At 33.0% G+C, this 22,504-nt stretch overlaps 1 protein-coding gene across 2 annotated transcripts in view; it reads left to right on the top strand.

Moving 5' to 3' along the window:
* dpp (decapentaplegic morphogen) overlaps positions 1-22,504 on the top strand; it is a 214,678-nt gene that overhangs the window by 113,608 nt on the left and 78,566 nt on the right. The window contains exon 1 of one of the 2 annotated variants that reach the window (XM_072524083.1): positions 21,508-21,757. The exons of the other annotated variant lie outside the window; for it this stretch is intronic. The gene's annotated coding sequence lies outside the window, so the exon portion shown is untranslated. Of the gene's footprint in view, positions 1-21,507; positions 21,758-22,504 lie in introns of those variants that run through there. 2 annotated transcript variants of the gene reach the window in all.

Below are 22,504 nucleotides of genomic sequence, written 5' to 3' on the forward strand. Positions count from 1 at the left end.
CCGTTAAGGCATCAAATTGTTCTACGGGCCTGGGTTATTCGTTTTCTAATTTCCCTATTGTCTGTGCCTGTGGTGTCGAAATCAATTCCTAGGTAGGTATATTCAGTGCAGAATGCAATTTCGGTTGTGTCCATCTGAATGTTGGATAGTTCTGCGCCTATTGGGAGATATTTTGTTTTTTGTGTATTGAGTTCTAAACCCCACTTCTTGTATTCTTCCTGTAGTTTTCTGGCCATATATGTCAGGTCTTCTTTATCGTTGGCTATAAGGACTTGATCGTCTGAGGAAATAAAATCTTTTTGTTGCATCTTGATAACTTCAAATGGATTGGTTTTTTTCACTTTTCTTATAACGTCGCACCATTGATTGGGATGATAGATTTGTGCAGTAAATTTCTTTTTCTTCTCAATTAGGGCAAAATCACGATCTGAGGGTAAGCGCGTATGCCCACTTACAAGAAAACGATGTTTGATAGCCAGAAACTGTTTTTCTCTGACTAGTTGCATATATACTGACATCATCAGAGCCCAGTTTTTATTTTGACCCCCACAGTTATCGGTGTAAATGATAAGCTCTTTATTGTCAGTATTTGTTAGGAACATTTCGATATATTTCAGTAGTGCACTGGCAATTTCATCACTACCCCTCTTTGCCACATTTTCGGTCCAAGTGAACATGTATCCCTGCGTTCTGTTGCAGTTATGGATGCCCAAATTGTACATCCATGCCTTTCTTAAATAAAATGTTTTTCTCACAGTTAAATTCGGCACTGGCAATGCCTGTTGTAAATCAAATGAAATTACTTTCTTTTATCTGTTAATTTGGCATGTGCAGACTCTTTTATCAAGTCCTGTTGCATCGCCTCAGCTCTTCTTTAATACAACTCTAACTTTTTACTTAATTTGTTGACATTCTTTAGCATTTTCTTAATTTGATTCGAGCGAGATATTGTATGAATCGCATGTTTGGCATGTATCCGTTTTTGTCAGTTTAAATCCTATATTATATTGCGAGCAAAAAACTCTTCTGTAATAATTTTCTTTCACTGGGACAATATGTTTGGCATTGCACCAAGGTATATAATAATCTGTATATAAAGATGATATGGACAAATCGTGAATGATGTAAGTGCGGTTGGGGTTATCTTGCCTGCTGTAATGGCTGGAATATTTGGGTATTGCTTGAATATATCGATGGATGGACAGAATTCTCTCTTCAGATATTTTGTTTTTTCTGTTCGTATGTTTTTCTCGCTAATCAGTTTTTGGAGTAGACTTTCCTTCCTTTATTTGGTAACAGATATTATATATCCGCTTTTCTGAATGCTGGAGACCATGAACTGCCAAAAATTCAGATTTGCATACTTCTTTGTCGGTGGCATTGTGGTATTGTTCTCAAAATACAAACATTACAAACTAATGTTTGTATTTTAAGAACGATTTCCGAAGTGGAAATTGAAACGTCAATAAACGTACTTTAACCTTTAATTGTGGCTTATTCCCATTCAAATAGTAATTACTTTAAAATGCCACAAGAAAATAGCTTCAGAACAATAGTTATATGAATTTTAAATTAAATGTTGCTAAAGATTAAGGTATACTCTTTGATTTAAAATTAAACTTTGGTAATAATAGGGACCAAATATGTAGTACTTAAAATTAATATAACGGAATGTTTTACTTTTAAAAATTGTAAGGGGTTGTATTTTCAAGCAGTAGAGTCCTATATTTGAGCTAATATTACCACACCACTGTTGATTTGTGGGTAAGTTAATATAATTTTATTGTTTATTTCATTATTTGATTACGAGAAATTCAATGTACTCGTATATTCTGTTATATCGTCTCTTTCGTTTTATTGGTATGGCCTTTTAAGTAATTTGTGGTTAAGTCATGGTAAATTGCTGGGGATTTTCCGATAGCACATTACCTTTGAACAATCTAGGACAAAAAATTAAAATTTATGATTGTTAGCACAGCTGTGGTTACATTTTTAAATGTTATCTTTAACTTTTTAGATTCAGATATTTCACTACTTGCAAATAAGTTTGCACAAAAATTTAACACTTTCATGTTTAAATGTGGCATTTTAGTAGCAAGTTCTGGGAAATTTAATAAAGTATATTACAAAATACAATAAATTCATTTTAACACTAAAGTAAAAATGGTTTTGATTGGGTTTTGATCATCACGCGGGATCATTTCCTTTTGTTCTATTTGGTTTAACTCTTACTTAACTCTCAACACACAACATACGTTCGCTAAACAGGAACACTCTATACATATACACATATTTACAGCACATATTAATAATACTGAACATTTAGATAATCAGAGTTTGATGTTCTATGGGGCAAAACACTTACCCTCGCATCTTTTTAGTCAAATATGGCTGTTGCCTATAACACCGTGGCACGACAAGCCTACTCGAGGTGGAGTAACACATGGTTTAAAAATATCTCTATATATCTAAATTCCTTTTTATATCCAAGTTTAGATACAGGCCTCCCGCTATGATTTCCATTTTTTTCTATCCATTGCGATTTCCATCGATCTTAAATAGCCATATCCCTTTAAGTCATCTACTCACCTCACCTTGTAGTCTTTCGCTTTGATTCACAAGGCCTCCATTTCTATATGTGTTACTTTTTCTACGACATCCTTCACATTCATATAATTCCGTTCTTTTTCTTCTTGCAGTACCGTCTCCTATCGGAGGTTGGCTACCATCACAGCAATCTTTACTTTGTTGGCTGCAGCTCTGAACAACTGTATTGAACTGCACCCATACCACTCCCTTAAATTTCGCAACCAGGAAATCCTCCTACGTCCCACATTTCTCTTTCCCGAGATTTTTCCTTGGATTATGAGTCTAAGCAGAGAGTACTTCTCTCCTCTCATTATGTGTCCCAGATATTCCAGTTTTTTCGTTTGTATGGTTTTTATGACTTCTATGTTGTAAATTCTATAAGACCGCTAGAACACTAGCTATGACGTAGGGCGCGAAATTTATGCACCTAAAATAAAAAAAAAATGAAAGTATATTATCGAAATGGAAGCAATTCGATTAAGAGATCATAAGGCACATTCAATGCCGAAATAATATCCACAGGGAATTTGACTCCACGCAGCACTAGCACAAAGAAAATGATGATTAACTATATAAAAAAGATCAAAAGTTACTTAAAAAAAACCGAATTGATTCACTCCGTATGAAAGATAGTAACCTCGAGACGTGAACTATCTTTCCTTATCTGAATAAATAATTTATTATAATTTCAACCTTGAGACAAATCATCCCAACTACCATTTTCACATATATACAATTGTTTCAGATTACTTTTTAATTGATTACACCAATTACACAAGAGTGTCGTTTAATGTAGTTAAGTAGACTTACAGTCTGGGCTATGACAGACACATGGCGTTAGTCATACCTCCTAGTGCAGGAATTTTTCAGGGTGACGAATTAATTGTTAGAGTCCAGCTGTTCCTGTAATGCCTTAATTTGTTTCATCGGAGGCACACTTCTCACCATATACTATATTTGTATTTAAACGAATTGAGTTAATTATAATGAAGTACTCGGTAGCGTGATGAATTGTTTTATTGAGAATGACAATCAAGAAGTGCTCGGTGCATTTTTAAGTAAAACACTTACGAGGGACTGGTTAGACATAATTTATAAAAAGTCAAAAAATAATAGCACTGGATTTGAGATGCAAATGTTTTTGATATTTTAAAAGAACCAGAAACACACACAAAAAGTAGAGTATAATGAGAGAGTTAAATATAAAAATTACGAGACCGTTTTCATTACAATCGATTTTTTTTATACCACAGATGAAGATAGTTCTTTTTCTTGTGCATATTTTTTTCTATATGGATATATGCCTGATCATGTTTCCTACAGTGGGTTCGGTAGAGTTTTTAAATTATTTACAATTTAGAGCCAAAAATGCACCATTTAAGAACTTTCGTTTACTGGTAAAAAGTAAAGCATTTTTCACGAATTTGGAGGTAATGATTTGATAAAACACGTTTAAAGCTTTAACCCGGAAGTGGACAAGTGTGATCTATTGATCCATGCAATAATGAAAAATGATTGTATTTTAACTGTTATTTATATTCTACAAATGACTTTTTTCAGTACCTTTCAATAATTGCTCGCTCCAGCCAATGGCGATATGTTTGGAACATATTTATATTTCGATTTTGAGATATTTGAAAATATGTCCTGACATACCCCACCGGTCCACTCGTGATACTTTTGGAAGTTAAGATTCATATACTTGCAGTTTTTTCGGTTTTTGACCTAAAATATAATTTGTTTGTGGCTTTTACCGGATTTATTAAATTTTTGTCTGCTCTGTATGTGTACATTTTACTAGTATTTTTCACATGTGTTTTGTAAAACCACCATTTTATTAAAAATTTCAGCTACTTACTACAGAAACTCCGAATTTTTGAATTGAGTACTTTACTTTTGTCTATTATATAAACAGACAACAATGATTCATTCCAAATTCGTTAGCTGGTGTGTGCTGTGTAAACATTGTGGAGGTATTTACTTGGATTTATCAAAAATCAAGAAATAAAACAAGTTAGCTGTATTATAATAGTTAATTATGGATCCGTATGAAAGAGAAATTAAAAAATTAAGACAACTCTATGAAGAAGTAGAAACTGATAATGAAGAAGTGGAAAATATGGCAGAAAGCGACGACGATTCAATTAATTGCTTACGAAAATTTTGTTTTAGAAAGCCATCATGTCACAGATACAGAACACGAATCTACAGACGAAGAATCAGATATTTCAGAAGAGAGTAGATCAGCTTATTAATATGGTATGGGAAAAACTAGAGAAAAGAAGCTTTACCCCTAAATGTTCGTACACGGGCAAGGAATATAATTACACATTTACCAGGAGTTACAGGAATGGGTCGAAATGCTTATACACCTGTTGAATGTTTTATGCTGTTTTTTGATCGTTCTCAAAATACAAAATGTTTGTATTTTGAGAACGATTTCCGAAGTGGAAATTGAAACGTCAATAAACGTACTTTAACCTTTAATTGTGGCTTATTCCCATTTAAATAGTAATTAATCTAGAAGAGTGCAGAGAGAACAATTTGGGGTAAAATTCCAACTTTTGTATTTTGTGCAGAGAGTTTTTCTATTTTTTGTTATAACCAAATTGACTTTGAATTTATAATAAAACTACTTGGGAAAAACGGGTACAAATGGAAAACAACTGGTAAAACTTCAAATAGTAAAATGCCTAAGACGATGCTTGTACATATAAAGCCAGGACCCACACTAATCACAAATTATACTTTCGATATCCGTGAGTGCTTTAATTTATTTATTAATACGGAAATAAAAAACGAAATCGTTGTACACACCAACGAGGAAATTCGTCGCCAAAGAATGAACTACAAAAATCCCACAAACTCTTCTATAAAAGACCTGTGCCTAGATAAATTAGATGCATTATTTGGTCTAATAATAATGTTTGCTGCGTTGAAAGATAACCACCTATCCGGCGAAATATTGTTTAACAGTGAGTATGGCGGTGATCGATACAAAGCTACCATGTCGAGAACAAGGTTTAATTTTCTTATAAATTGTCTAAGGTTTGACGACAAAAATACACGTGAACAGAGATTGCTAGAGACAAGACTTGCACCTATTTCAAAAATATGGGATATGCTATTAATCAATTGTAGGGACAATTATAAACGCAGCTCATACGTCACGATAGATAAAAAAATAGTTGGTTTCAGAGGTCGCTGTCTTTTTCGTATGTCTTCTTCTTTGAGTGCCTCTCCTATCGGAGATTGGATATCATTAGGGCGATTCTAATTTTATTTACTGCTGTTTTGAATAATTCGTTAGTGGTATTGTTGCCGAGAGGGGGCATTTGGGCCTGTAGGACCCATCGCCGGCTCTTCGGGCTTCTTCCTATCTCCGGAATTGGATCGGGTATTCACCATCTTTGGTTTGTCGCTGGTAGAAAGGTTAAATACCACCGCTGTTATAAATAACAGTTCCAGTGACAAATATCTGTTATAGGTAACGGTTCCAAGGAACAGTTACAAAGTAACAGAGCAAAAATGGAAAACGGATAGGTGAAAAATGATCTAAGTATTCCTTGACTTACGGAAGGAATAACTTAGTAAACAAGTAAATTAAATGGTATAAAAATATAATGCAAAGAAAAAAAATGTTTCTAAGTGTTTCTTGACTTACGGAAGAAACGACTTAGAGTGGAAAAATAAAATACTCAAAATATAAAACGAGAAATGCAAAAATGAAACAGATTATAGAAATATGTCTAAGTGTTTCTTGACTTACGGAAGAAACAACTTAGAACATAAAATAAACAAGAGAATCAAATATAGTAAAATAAATGCACAAATAAGTGTTTCTTGACTTACGGAAGAAGCAACTTAGCATAAAATAGAAAATGAAAGAGACAAATGTATTAAGTATTTTCTTAACTTAAGGAAGAAAATATATTAGATAAAATATCGGAAATAATAATGCAACAATGATTATGAAAATATTTCTAAGTGTTCTTTTGACTTACCGGAAAAGAACGGCTTAGACAAACAATTAAAGTAACGAGTCAAATATTCAGAGAAATATTTCTAAGAGTTCTTTGACTTACCGGAAAGAACTACTTAGACAAAGTACAAATCAAAATATAAAATAGAAAAAGCAAGATAAATATTTCTAAGTGTTCTTAACTTACGGAAGAACAACTTAGACACAAAATACAAGAAAAATAAACAATCAAAATAATCAAATAAAATATCAAACAATCAGTACATGAACAAATATAGATCAATTTAATATTCTAACCTGAAAAGGTCTGAATATACAATAATGCTAAAATAAAAATGGTATATAGGAAATCAGAAATAAAACAATAACTTAGTTGGAACAATAATAGCACCGACTAGGTCTACAGTAGAAGAGGCAAGCTCGACTGATCGATGAGAGAAAATCTACCTGCTTTTATGTAAAACAAATCCTTTGTTTTACATAGCAAAAGTGGAATTTCCCTGCATCGAATCAATTAGAAATTTGGATTTGGCCAAACTTGGAATTCCCAACTATTTTGACCGATTTCCAAATTCCTTGATACGTCCGGCACGGCTGTCAGCTCCCGGCTGACACGCCTCCGGAGGACAGTATAGCCAAACCACTCTCTTAAATTTCTCATCCAGGACATTCTTCTAAGGCCTGGATTTTTGCGTCCTTGGATTTTTCCTTGCATTATATTTTGTAGGAATGTGTACTTTTGTCCTCTCATCAGGTGGCCTAAGAATTCAAGTTTTCTCTTTTTTATATTCAGTATAACTTCTGGATCGTTATTTATTTATTTTTCGTATGTACATACCTTCTAAACCTGATCGTTATGGAATTAAAATAGTGATGATGTGTGATAATTCAACGGAGTATATGATTGATACCATCCCTCTTCTTGGTAAGCAAGCAAGAGATTTAGGGAAACCAATAGCAGACTACTTTGTTGAAAATTTAGTATCGTCAATAAAAGGATCAAATCGTAATGTTACTATGGATAACTGGTTTTGTAGTGTACCTCTAGTAACAAACTTACTTGTAAACTACAAACTAACTGTTATTGGCACTATGAAGAAGAATAAAAAAGAATTACCCCCCGAATTTTGTGACATTCATTTTCAAGAGAGGAAATCAGGAACATATTTATTTTTGTTTGATCAAAATATGAGCTTAGTGTTCTATAAGTAAAAAACCGAAAAACTGGTGATTTTGGTTTTCTTCTGTCATCAAGAAGCAACAATAAATGAGACCTCTAAAAAGCTAGAAGTTGTTATGAATTATAACTCAACAAAAGGAGGAGTAGACTCATTTGATCAGATGTGCCATAACATGCTTAACATTGCATGCATTAATGGTTATGTAATTTATGTACTAAGTTTTTACCGAGCTAATAAAAATGACAAGCCTTTACGTTGATTTGAATTTATGTTACAACTAAGTAAGAACTTAACACAGCAATAACAGAAGCAGAGACTGGCGATTCCAACTCTAAGCCGTCAGTTGAGAACAACCATTACTGATGTATCCGGAGCAAAATCAGAGCAGCCATCCACCTCAGAAGAGGCTGCGGAAGCATCTAGAAAGAACTGTTATCTCTGTCCATATTATAAGACAAGGATGACAAAAGTAAAATGCCTCATACGCAAAAAGCACATTTGTGGTGAGCATCAAAATAAGAGATGTCCACAGTGTTGAAAAACTGTGAAGAATTTTCCACATCAAGCAAGAAGTCTTTGTTTATTTTTTTAAGGAACCTACCTTTTTTATTATAAAGATTAGCGTGTTTTTTTTAATAAATCTTAAAACTAACTATTTTCCATTTTTAACCATTACACGTAAAATTTACGTATGCCTGGCAACAAGCGACTACCGGGTAATGCTGGCAATCTAGGGTTAAAGATAAAAATAAAACACCAAAAGCTCGGTTATTTGAATTTTTCGCATAATTTTTCAGGTTATGTAAAAAAGGGTAAATACAAAAGTTGTAGATCTCTGTTATTCAACTTTTTTTCGATACGACATGTAAGTTTGCCGGAAATCACGATAAACCGTTTTTTACCCTTAAAAACTCACCTACTTCTCGACGTCAGATCGCCCGTACATTATTTCTTCTTTAATCTTTGTTATATTTTCTTCCTTTTTTACAATGTGTTTATCTTTTAAATAATTTTGATTAATTACATTTCTACATCTATAAGTAGAATACTATTTTTAAATACCATTAAAACCACTTTGTTAAAATAATAACTAATAATTTATAGTCCAATCATATTAACCGCTATAAACTATTTATTCTTTGCTCTCCGATTTCTAGACTAAACTCAATACTTAAATATTAATAAACATTGAATTGCCTCGAGAAAAAGAATTACCAAAAACCTTGATGTGAATATAAGTCTGTAAGTTTAAAAATAATAATTGCGATTGCAAATGTAAATCTATCGTCTAAACATGCAGTTTATAATATGTGGCCATCAATTTTTAGTAATAGACCAGTCTCTTGTAGAGATAGGTTAAAAATATGACAGTTATTTGGTAATATTGTTTCACTTTTTTTTTACCGTTATTTTGACGGTTTCGGTTATAATGAATTGTAATGGAATCTTTCACAGATTGATCCTCAAAACTCTTGTAGAACTTTTGGAAAAAGTCTATTTAGATGTTAGATGGGAAGAACATTAAGCTGCTGAAACATTTGTACCAAAACACCAGAAGTAAGATCTAAGGTTCCACATCCGCAGAGGTAGAAATTAGAATAGGAGTTAGACAGGGATGTATTCTATCATCAGTGCTGTTTCATTTATATTAGTTATTATGTAAGTTGCTATTTAAACGGACACTGGAGAAATCACACATCTTTGTCTCACTCCATGTACTACGATAAACGCTAAAAAATGTCGAAATTGGCAGGATATATCTGCATACTTCCTAAGATGCTCAGTCCGCAAAATCTCTTCACCTACCATTCAAAAAACAGCCCGTCGCCACAAAGAAACTTACCTTATGGTTAATTTTATGTTTATGATTTTTTTAACGTCTCTCTGGAAAAATAGGGCGAAGTTGCTGAAAAATCAAAATTTTAAAAATTGTATTATAATTAAAACAGAAATATTCTTAAGAAAATTTAGAATAAATATACTGTACAAAAGTGTTGTTTTTTAATAGGGGTGACTGAACGTTGTTGCCTTGCTTAAGCTTACGCTTCTTCTAGGTAGGACTGCTTCTTTTTTTCGAAGCTAGGGGGTGTGTAATATATTTGTGATTAATAAATGTACAATTATAAAAATGCAAATTACTGAGGCTTAACTCAAAAATTGACAAAATTGAGTTAACATCACCAGAGGGCTTGAAAAAGTCTTATTTATGACCTGCAAAACTGACACAATAATAATAACAAAAATTTCCGTTAGACGTCAATAGTGTCGCTATGACATGTTGTTAGTTAATATAAATTGTTTCTTGCAATACTAGCCCTTTTTAGTTGTGCAGCGAAAGTAGAATTGTGTCGATATCAAGTTTCTATGCAATACCGACACTTTTGAGTTGTGCCACTATAGCAGACAATTTTAGATATTTTTAAACTGTATCAGTGAGAATTTTTGAGTTGTGTCACATTAAATAAAAGGAATTAATTTTTTTTAAATGCCAGACATTTTTTTGTTATTTCTATCAACTGAAATAAAGGTTCAATAAAGAATACTACAAGTTACTTGAATGAGAAAATGTGTTTATTAACAACTATAAAAAGAACGAAATAAAAAAGTATATATTGATAATAATAGGAAAAGTTATGATTAACAATGTCTTAAATGTCGTTAGTAATCAGCGTGAATTGGTGGAACACTCTTGTCTTTACAAAGACTAGTAAGGTCTTTTTTCTTCTTTTCAGTTATTGGCAGGCTGTCAGTGTAAGCCTTTTCTAGTTCTATAATATCCATGCTTTCTAAACCTTTTGTTTTTTTTTTCTTGGTGGTAACTGATCTGTACTCCCCTTAGACAAATGAAGTTTTAAAATAGTAGTGAGTACCAGAGCTTTTTTTTTTTAAAAATTTCACAAATATCGTTAAAATGAAAAGTATTTCCTTGGATATATTCATTGAAAATTGTCGCTGGTTTAGTAGTTAACTTTTTCAGGTCAAAAAAATCATTATGACGTAATTCGTGTACTTTGAATGTTGGTTTCCAACGAGCAGTTCGGATTAACATAGTGTAATGAGTCGATAGATAAATAGGCCCTCCTTTTAAAGCTTTAGTGATATTTCTTTCTGTTAAAGAATGGTAGCTGTCACTCTCATTTTGAGTATGGCCGACAACTTAAAAGCGATGAGTTATAGAAGAAATTTTAAAATGGTTTACAGCGTAATAATACATTGAAATTAGGTACTTGTTTTTTCCTTGGCCACCACAATTGTTTAAGTAAAATATGAATTTCAAATCGTCAGAATCGGCTTTTATAGATATTTGTTCCAAATACATCAGCAGCCACGAACTAATGTCTATGGCACCTTTACTGCCTTCTCCTTCGCGACAAACATAGCTGTGCATATTTCTCAGTCCCTTTTTCTGAAGTTCACATATAGGGAACTGATATGTTGATAGCTTAGATTTAGAACAGCTTGTAGGTTAAAACAAGAACTTTTTATAAGTTAGTTACATTTTCTTTGTCAAGTGTTTTTAGCTCCCGGAAGTTTTTCTCCTTATGATGGTTATTATTAGCATCTTCTAGGGCTGTTTTTTCTTCACTGTTCAAATTTTTGTATTTTTGACAATACTGACATGGGTCAATTTTGGGACAAAAGAATGCATGGTTAAATGTATAATTAAAAAGTTTACGATATAAACCAATTTCTACAAATTCATCATTGTCTCTTTGGCCATCAGTTTTATAATCATTGTACAGATCTGTCAATATTTTGCCTCCTATATATTTTTTTGATGTACTACTTTAACAATAGTGGCTCTCTATTGTCGGGATTAAAGAAAGGTGTTTACGAACCCTGTTTATAGTTTCGTTATAAAATGTTTTATGCATGCTATCTTTACTTCTTTTATCCTTGCTTATAAAGCCACTTTCCGTCTTCCCAATAAGAGTTAGAATACATCTATTAGTAACTCCAATGGTGGATATAAAAAATCTTTTGCACACTCTTATTTTTTTCTCATCATAGTTTTCCAAATAAAATACATGATTATAACCACGGCTTGATGTGTTACCTTTATCTGCATATCGATATGTTCGTTTAATTATGTACATGGATCTCAGAATATGGAATATATTTTGTCCTCAAATAGAGGACAAAAAGGATGTTAGAAACAGCAGAGATAAAAACACTTAGAAAAATTGATGGTAAGAATTACTAAGAATAATCAAAGAGAGGAAAACGCAATACTTGGGTCATGTGTTGAGAGGCGAAAGATACGAATTACTTCAAGTTATACTGGAAGGAAAAGTACAGGGCAAAAGGTCAGTAGGAAGATGCCAGAACTCGTGGCGGAAAGACCTGAGGAGATGGTTCGACCGATCATTCGCAGAAATCTTTCGCGCAGCAGTTTTCAAAACTACAATTGCCATTTGGATCGGCAACCTTCAAAAGGAGACGGTGCCATGAGAAGAAGAAGACACTATGGGGCAGAGCCAGAAGTACAGGTATACGACGTAGATGCAAGGTGGAGAACATCAAGAACTGGGTAAAAAATAGAAGGGTAGAATGGAACGATCATATAAGCCGAAGGAGAACAAATAGAGTAGTAAAGACGGCAAGAGACAGTTCCCCAATAGGAAGACGATCAGTAGGAAGACCACGAAAACGAAGGAACGACAACTTACTGGAGGCACATTGAAAAACAGACAGAGTCATGTCTATATAAAAAAAGAAGAAGAAGAAGAAGATCTCAGAATATAACTTCGTTGTTAATTTATATTTCTCACTGACCAATATTTTTCAAAGACCTGCGTTCTTTCTTGTAACATGAATTTTTCATTACATTTCAGTCTACATGGATTGCAAGATGGACCTAAACTGCGAGCCTGTACAAGATTACTGTTAACATTGATATATTTTTGGCCTGAATTTTTAAGAAACTTTCTGACATTTCTTTTCTATTGGTCCTGACAAGCCTTTCTTTTCCTACTTTTGAGTTTATTAATCGTCATGTCTTCTGGTAATTTAGTTTCCACATCAGAGACCTCTGTAAATGTAGACGATACATCATGATCATCATTCACGTAATGAGGGTCCGCATCAGAACTAAAATGGGTTTATTTTTTGTTTAAACCAGTAGATATAATCAAAAAATCGTCTAAAGTTTTCTACTAAATCGATTATTTGAAATTATACATTAAAATAATATAGATATTATTATTTACGTTACTCCTGCTCGAGATAGGATTAATTCCATTCTTTTCTGATAACCCTTTGGATCTGACATTTTTAAAACAATACATTTATTCCTTTTATTTAATGTGACACAACTCCAAAATTCTCACTGATACGGTTTGAAAATATCTAAAATTGTCTGCTATAGTGGCACAACTCAAAAGTGCCGGTATTGCATAGAAACTTGATATCGACAGGGTTCGACTTCCATTGCACAACTAAAAAGGGCCAGTACTGCAAGAAACAATTTATCTCAACCTACAACATGTCATAGCAACACTAGTGACGTCCAGTGGACACTTTTGCTATTATTATTGCGCTAGTTTTGCAGGTCATAAATAAGGCTTTTTTAAGCTCCCTGGTGATGTAAACACAATTTTGTCAATTTTTGAGTTAAGCCACTATTGCATACAGCCGACAATATATAAATTTATATTTGGAGTAATTCGAATTTGTAAAAAACTGAAATTTACTGTTAAAGTGGACTTTTGATTTATTTAATGTTCACTTTAAATTGACTATGATATCGGGCATTATTAAACAAACAGTTTTTTATTGTTATTAATTTTATGGGATGACATTTATGACTTTTGACATTTATGATGAATTTTGACGTTCGAAAATCGTTAGGAATCGAATTTACTATCTTCTATTGACAGATTTACTTTTAATTTTTTACTTTTTATTTAATGTCTGTATTTGGTTACTTATTTTTTATGTAGTTTTTAATGTAAACTTGATTAGAGTAAATATATGATGACTAAAAACCAATTGATTTAGAGTAGTGATTCGATGTGAACACTTGCTATTTCATGACGCTACTCGCCACGACTGCATCTTGTGACGCTCGTCTCAACATTTCACTATAGAGAAATATGTAAAGTACAACGCCAGTATAGAAGCTTTGTTTTAAAAAATCCTTATATGCTCTGTAAAAAAATGGATAGAGAGAAACGTACTGCAGAGAAGAAAATGAGACCAGAGACGCAGAAGAAAGAAAAGCCTTGGAAAAACAAGTACAAGAAATTCTGGTATAAAATAATAGACACAAAAATAGAAAATTTGACTAAGCAAATCGTTCTAAATTATATGAGAACTCTTTCTTTCGTGTTTCAACTCGTATTTCAAATGACACACATATCTCCAAATTCGTTTCCTCAATGATCGGCTTCCCCATTACTCTTACGCTAGTTGTCCTTGGCCCATATAACTATAGCATCCATGTCAAACTAATCTGTCTACGTTACTAATCCAATACCACACACATATTCTAATCGGTTACAAATATATAATTGTTATATCGTCTAGACCATATACCTACCACACACTAATTATAATTGCTTCCTGCGAGTAAAATCATTTCGGCTGACATGGCTTCCCACCAGCTAATGTGTCACATAATTTACAGATAACGGTAAAAGAAAGCAATAAAACAAAAAAAGATTACATGTTTAATTATAGTATAGGTTGTAAATCAATATTTTATTGTATTATGACTGACTTAACGCTAATACTCATAATTCGGAATTGTGTGCAGCTGGAACGGAACTTTGTACGTGAAATTAGTTTTATGTAGATCCGTCTAGAAGTTGCCATCAGAACAGTAAATCGAAATTAATTTATCAAAAATATCAGCTAACTTTTGTATTTGATACTTTCTTTTTACTTTTTTTAACATTGAAAACGTAATCCTTCTATATTTGACTGAGGAAATTGAACTGAAATCTGATTTAATGAGTAAAATTAACAATTTTTCATGTTTCTTTCCTTTGCTGTTCTTTTGTTTTAAAATTGTTGATAAATGACACCATATTTGACTTATTGTATTATTATACTCACTGTATCTTCCTCTTTTATTCGATACTTCACATGTGAGATCCAATATTAGTACATAAAAAAATAGAAGACAGTAAACGACGAAAATATCTACAGAAACCTAACAAGACGCTGAATGGCATAGATCTTGAATGGTACTTGCTTGAAGATAGACAAAATAGGCCTCTTAAAATGGTTACCAAAAAGCTGCCACCAACTTTCCAATCTATGAAAATGGCACTCAACTGGAGTACCCACATATTGGTCCACTGATCAACATAAAACACCCAACTTGATACTTTACTATTTCAAGAAAAGTTACAACAAATTTTATAAAAATAAAAGAAGCTGATGATTCTAGTTCTGATCACTCCTTAATATTACTAACAATTGAAGAGCATATCTATTAAGAGTAAATTCTTCTTCTTCTTCAAGTGCCATCTCCGCGGCGGAGGTCGGCAATCATCATAGCTATTCGGACTTTTGAGGCGGCTGCTCTGAAAAGTTCATTTGATGTACATCCGTACCACTCTCTTAGTTTGCGCAGCCATGACATTTTACGCCTCTCTATGCTTCTCTTTTCTTATATCTTTCCCTGCATAATCAGTTGGAGCAAGGTGTATTTCTCTCCACGTGTAATATGTCCGAGATATTCCAATTTTCTTGTTTTAATTATATTTAAGAGTAAATAACCCTACCTTAATCAATGATAGAACGGACTGGGCTAGCTTTAGACAGGAATTAAGTCACAGAATGGACCAATAGTTTGGGATACAAAATACTCACAAACATCATTAATCGAAGACTACAACCTCTCACGGAAAAAATCATCGGGGAATATCAAGCAGGGTTTAGGCAAAATAGATCTACCATTGACCAACTATTTACAGTTAAACAAATACTAGCCAAAGCATGGGAATATGACATGGACGTTTACAATCTCTTTGTAGATTTTAAACAAGCCTATGATTCAATAGATAGAACAATTCTACCTAATATACTGAAAGAATTTGGCATACCATCAAAATTAATACGACTAGTGCAAATGACAATGACAGAAACAGAAGCACAGGTATGTATTCAGGGACAGATTACTGATGCGTGTACGATAACGCAAGGACTGAAACAAGGCGACGGACTAGCTCCAACGCTCTTTAATCTTGTTCTGGAATATGTAATTAGACGGTTGACGGTGAGCGGAAATAACATATTTACAAACAAGTCTACCCAATTTGCAGCATACGCAGATGACATAAACATAATGAGCAGAACAATGAATGCAGCGGAAGAAACCTACGTTGAGTTGAAACAGAGTGCAGAACCAGTAGGGCTAGCAATAAATACAAATAAAACAAAACTACTCATACAAACCAGATCAAATAGACCGGTGCAACAACACTTTATTGACGATATAGAACATGTAAATAGATTCACATACCTAGGAATGGATCTGGTCGCAAGCAATGAAGAAGAACCGGAAATAAATAGAAGGCTTGTGCTGGCAAATAAAGCCTATTTCGCGATGGGCCACATATTCAAATCGCGAGACGTACACCGGAAAACAAAACTCCGGGTATATAAAACAATAATCAGGCCCATAGTAAGTTATGGTTGCAAAACATGGGTGGTGACACAGAAATCTGCCAATGCATTAGATGTGTTTGAAAGAAAAATATTACGTAGGATCCTGGGCCCAATAAGTGAAAACAACAACTGGCGAATTAGGTACAATAGAGAAATATACGAGCAATATAGCGAACCAACTCTAGCACAAGATACTAAACTGCAGAGATTACGATGGGCAGGGCACGTGGTCCGCATGCATGAGAATAGAATCCCCAGAAAATTATTAAATGCAAGAATGCAGGGAAAAAGACCTGTTGGAAGACCTAAAAAGAGATGGGAAGATGAAGTCGATGAGGATGCCAGGAATTGCCTGGGAACGCGTTCATGGAAAAGAACAGCGGTAAATAGAGATGGTTGGAGAAGCCTGTTGAAGGAGGCCAAGGCCCGATTTGATCTGTAGCGCCATTTAATGGATGGAATGGACCAATAGTCCAGTCGCCAGAGATTTGACCCCTAAAAATTACACGAACAAGCTGAATTTTGCTGAGAATGTCCATTTTGAGACTCTAAAAGGTATGCAAAAAAGTTTACCACTTTTACCCCTGGGCATCCCTCTAAAACCCCCCTCGTAGTAGGGTAAAAACGCAAAAAAAATCGATTTACCAGGAATCTGTAGACCGTGGAAAAAATGTTTGAAATAAAAAATGTAGCTGAAATAATTTTGAACAAAAATGTATATTAGCACTTGTTAGTAAAATGAACAATTTGTAATTTTTGTCCTATCGACAAAAGTTAAAATGCGTTTTAAAGGTAAACAGCGCAGCTTTCGTATGCAATTTTTGTATTTTGCCACAAATTCAGTTAGTTTCTATAGATCTGTTCAATGAATAAACATAGCGCGATTTTTTCCATTTTTTACGATTTTCGTGAGATCAATAAAATTTATCACTTTCCTTGACCTGTCGTAATGAAGTTTCCATTTGTAGAGACCAATCTTCAAAACCTTTAACATGCAATTTTAATTTTGAGTTGTGGCAACAAATATGAGGCATTTGAGATATGACTAAAAAAAACGCTAATTTAAACTTTTACATTATAAATGATCGCACTTTATGGAAAATGCCTCCAAAAAGGCAGTTTTAAGTGTAATTTGTACAGAAGTTGAGTATTTTTGGAAAACGTACTAGCGTAATTAAAAAATAGCAGTCTTAAACGTTTTAGATTGTTTGTAATGTGAAAGTTTAAGTTCAGCGTTTTTTAAGCATAGTTCAAACGCCTCATATTTGTTGCCAAAACTCATAACTAAAATTTTATGCTACAGGTTTTGAAGATTGTGCTCCAGTTGTTAAAATTCCATAGTGGCCGGTCAATGAAATGGAGAAATTGTCTTGATCTCATGAGAATCATAAAAAATGGGAAAATTTTCGCCACGGTTATTTATTTATCACATTTATCAAAACTGAGTTTATTTGCGACAAAATAAAAAACAGCATACGAAAGCTGCATTCGTTATCTTCAAAATGCATCTAGATTTTTGTCGATAGGACACTAAATTATTTACTCCTTTTGATATAAATCATGTGGACTGCACTGTTTGTTTGCCTGGCAGCTTTACCTTTTTTGCTCAACATTGAAGACAGTTCCATGTTAACAAAGATGAAAATATTAAGATTTTTGAAACATATTTTAGAGGAGGTGTTAAAACATTAAAGACATAAATACATTTGAAATTTCCAGGATAAGTCTCTGGAGAGTTTTCAAACAGATTGAGCGAAAGACAATTAAAATAATTGTGTAAAACAACTAATGTCGTTCACAAAAAAATCGATATTTTATAAAACTTTAATAATTTTAAAAAATACCACGCTTCTTTAGACGAAACGTTGATTTTTGTTAAAGGTAGAATATAGATTGACGATAGTATAAAATCCAGAAAAGACACAGATTCTGATGGAAAGAGATATTGCTTGTGGATTGCAAATATACATTTATTGATACAGCGGATCTTGTGTTTCGACAAAATCAAAATCGATTGATTTATCAGGATAACATGAATACAGAGATGTTTGTAAAATGTTTGAACAATCTATTACAGTTTTGGATAATGCCCAATACCATTCGGAAATTTTAAATATGCGACCAACACATTCTTGACCAGTACATAAAATAAAAGAATGGTTAACGAATCAAAATATTCCATTTCCTCATTATTCTTTTAAGCTGGAATTACTACAAATGGCCAGAAGAAATAAAAAATCAAAAATATTTATACACTCAGATGCAAAAAACGCAGCAGAGAAAATGTTGTTCAAATTCAAAGTATTTAATTTTTTTTATTCTTAGTCCTATTTCGATACTTCTTTTAGCACACTGTGTATAAATTTATAAATTTTAATTTGGTATAGTCAGTTTTTTAATTAAATTTTATATCTAACTTATTGTACGGGGTTAATTCTTAAAACGTGGTTTTGTTATCCTAACTTTGAAACATCCTGTGGAATAATTTCATTTGCGAATTATTATAAAAACTTATTTTTTGGTTGCAACCATGACTCCTAAGCATTGTTTTATTTGTTTTATGTCAAAATGAATTTGCCACCCACAATTTAGGACTTTCATAATTATTATTATTTTGGAGTTATTTTGTAATACGACGAGGTGGCTTTGGTTACTGTTATCATTATGTCATATTGACACTTACATTTTATTTAGCTATGATTAATCATGGTTCTTATTGTCGAAGATTGTACAAAAGCCGTTGCTCTGGTTAAAGATGGGCGAAATTATAAATATGTGGCTCTACCATCGGTCTACCATCCAAAGGGTAGTGGAACGTTTTATATGAACTGGAACAAACAAGCGTAAAGCGGGAAGTGGCAGAAAACGCAAAATTGCCGCTTTAGATGATCGTTTTATACGAGTCAACGTTTTGCGGGATCGTCGTTTAACAGCGGTGCAAACAAGAAATCAGATTCAAGAGGTTCGAGGCAATAATGTAAGTGTATTTACAGTTCGTCGAAGATTAAATGAATTTGGTTTTCAGTTGCAGTTGCAAGTTGCAACTGCACAAATTACTTCCAAGGCACAGAGTGGCTAGACTACAATTTTCCAGGAAAGATTTACATTGGAATTTAGTACAATGGATCAATATGTTCGTTTCACGGATGAGTCGATGTACTGTTTTCACTCATCAGATGGGAGAGGACAAGTATGGCGTCGAACTGGAGAGAGATTTGCGGAGTGCGTTTTCACTCCCCGCGTTAGCCATGACAGGGGTTCGTTAATGGTATGGGCAGGAATATCCCGAGAGGCGCACACTGAATTGGTATTTATTGAGGGTTCGTTGACTGCATACCGATATATTGAGGACATTTTAGCGAATCACGTAGTACCCTTTTCTCAATATATCGGCGATGATTTTCTATTAATGCAAGATAATGCGTGACCCCACTCTGCAATGTGTGTCACGCAGTATTTAGAGGAAGTTGCTATTAATAAAATGAACTGGCCAGCGTATTCGCCAGATCTGAACCTAATAGAGCACGTTTGGGACATGCTTGGTAGAAATATTAAAGGTCGCAAAGTCGCACCAGCCTCAATTTACAAACTTTGCTTGGCTGTAGAAGAGAAATGGCAAAAACGTGTACAGGCAGTTATAGAGGCTAGGGGAAGCAATACAAAGTATTAAGTTATGTTTTAGTAGTTTTTTTTTGTTATTTGCGTACTTAAATTAAATTACACTTAAGTTGTTCTTTTATGTTTTATTATTGTTATCATTGTTCATTAAATCCAAGATCAAGGGATATTGATATGAAATTCCTTCGATATCAGTCACCAAAGCCCCGATCGTCTTATTACTAATTAATATAAAGATAATTGTAATAATAGGGAAAGTCGTAAATTGTAGGTGGCAAAGTCATTTCGCTCCTAAAAATGAACCAACTCATATTTTCACATGAAACAAAAAACATAATATAACGAAGATATGGTTGCAACCGAAAAACAAGGTTTTACGAATATCCGCTAGCGGAATTATTCCACAGGATATTTCAAATTTCGGATAAAAAAACACCTTTCGATTAACCCTGTATAATAAGTCAAATACAAAATTTTATTAAAAAACACAATACTAATTTAAAATTTATAAATTTTTACATTGTGTGCTAAAAAATCATCAAAATGGGGCTAAAAATTAAAAAAAAACTAAACAAAAATAATACTTTGGATTTGACCAAAATTTTTTCCGTTGTGTTTTTTTGCATCTGAGTGGAGTAAACGAGATTATACATAGTTTTCGACATGTAAACCTTACTACGATAACTATATTATTACTGCTATAACTATTAACCTTACTATTATAACTATATTGGAAGTAACGGTTACAGTGACATGAAAACTATTACTACGACTAACTTTTAAAAAATCTGACCGATCGCTTTGAAATTTAACATATTTTAAGCACTACAAGACCCAATATTCCATGTAATATGAAGTTTCTAAGTTCATTTTTAAAAAAGTTATTAACATTTATAAAAAACCGAAATTTCTGATTTATTTGGCAATTTTATAAGCAACAAGTAGGGATAGAAACATTTAAAAAATCCCATTTTGAAGGTTTTTATATGAGTTAAATGCTTCACTTTTTGCTGATAGACGAAAAACGCAAAATTGACCGTTTTTTGACCATAATTTGTTAATAACTAACTAATTCCAAAAAATCGACTGCAGGAAATATATCGGTTCTGTTATAGAGGTTTATACTACTCAAAACAACTGTCGTTTGTCTGGCCGAGTCAGTGCCTCAAATAGGGTACTTTATTTTCTTATTTTCCTGGACTAAAACGCAGCATGCATTCAAACGTAATTATGTGTTAAAAAATAACTTGTTAACCAAAAAAAGTCGATATACAATTTCCATAAATTCCTCAAATTTTTTTTAGCCGGGTAGAAAAATCATAACCGCCCCGTGGGGCGGTCGCCTCGCGATTTGCCCGGCCCTGGATTATGTGGTTGTTTTCATAAAAAACTTCTAGCGAGAGCGTACAATAGTATTTGACAATACCCACTTAAGTCATTGTCAGAGCACGTGTCAAGCGGATTGCAACGCCCCGATTGGTCAGCTCAGACCCCACACCTTCTCAGGTACCAACAGGTAGAGGGTGGAAATCTCTCATCTCATCATCAGTCTAGTATAAGACGTCTAACATAGTTGATCAGTGCGTTTCCTACTTTAAACTTTCTTCACTGTTGTTTTTAGTGATTGTTATGTGTCCGTGTCGGTTTTTTCGATTTGTGGTGGATTATAGTGATATTTTTTGACAGTTCGAGCTAAACATGCCCATTGAGATGATAAACTTAACGGTTTAAAGACATTGGATTTAGGATTATTTATAATATTTGAAAGGTACGTTTACTTATTATCACAAAATTAAAATATATCATCAACTATATTAAAAATATAATTTTACGTACTTAATGCTACTTAAATATATCAAATAATTATGAATTAAAGAAAAAAACAAGTTCATTCTTGCTCAATGAATGTTATTACTTGTTAAGACTGACGTAGAGCCTTTTGTCACAGCTACAATTCTAGCAGGAATCAAGCACTTTATAATAATCGTTCATGATTTTAGAAATATCACTATGATATTATAAAAGGATTATTTTGCGTTCTAAAATTAAAGTAGAAAATCTCACTTTAATAAATAATATACAAACGCAAAGAAATCTATAGAAAGGATGAAACGTACACCAAAAAAATTTGTTAAACCTAATTTTTTAAGAAAATTAGGTTTTCAATGTGAGTTTTTTTTAACTTTGAAAAAATATAATAGATAAATGAAATAGTCATGAAAATTTTTCTCTTTCAGTTTTTTCTTATCACGTCTTCATTCCATATATTTGACTGCCAATTCTTTAACTCTTTTGGGTATTGTTACTCACAATTTTATAAGACTTTCTCTTTTTCTTTGCTTATAGTGCCCATCGTATGATAATTAATTCTCTTTTATACTGATTTCTTAAATTAATTGGAAAGAAGTTGATTAAAACCATAACGATTCACGTAAAAACAGTATTTTTGGCTTTCCGAAAGGCTAATGTTTTTATGGGTAATGTTTGGGGATTATAGTAATATGGGTAATTGTGG

Source organism: Diabrotica undecimpunctata, chromosome 2 (genome assembly GCF_040954645.1).
Source record: "Diabrotica undecimpunctata isolate CICGRU chromosome 2, icDiaUnde3, whole genome shotgun sequence".
Lineage (NCBI taxonomy): Eukaryota > Metazoa > Arthropoda > Insecta > Coleoptera > Chrysomelidae > Diabrotica > Diabrotica undecimpunctata.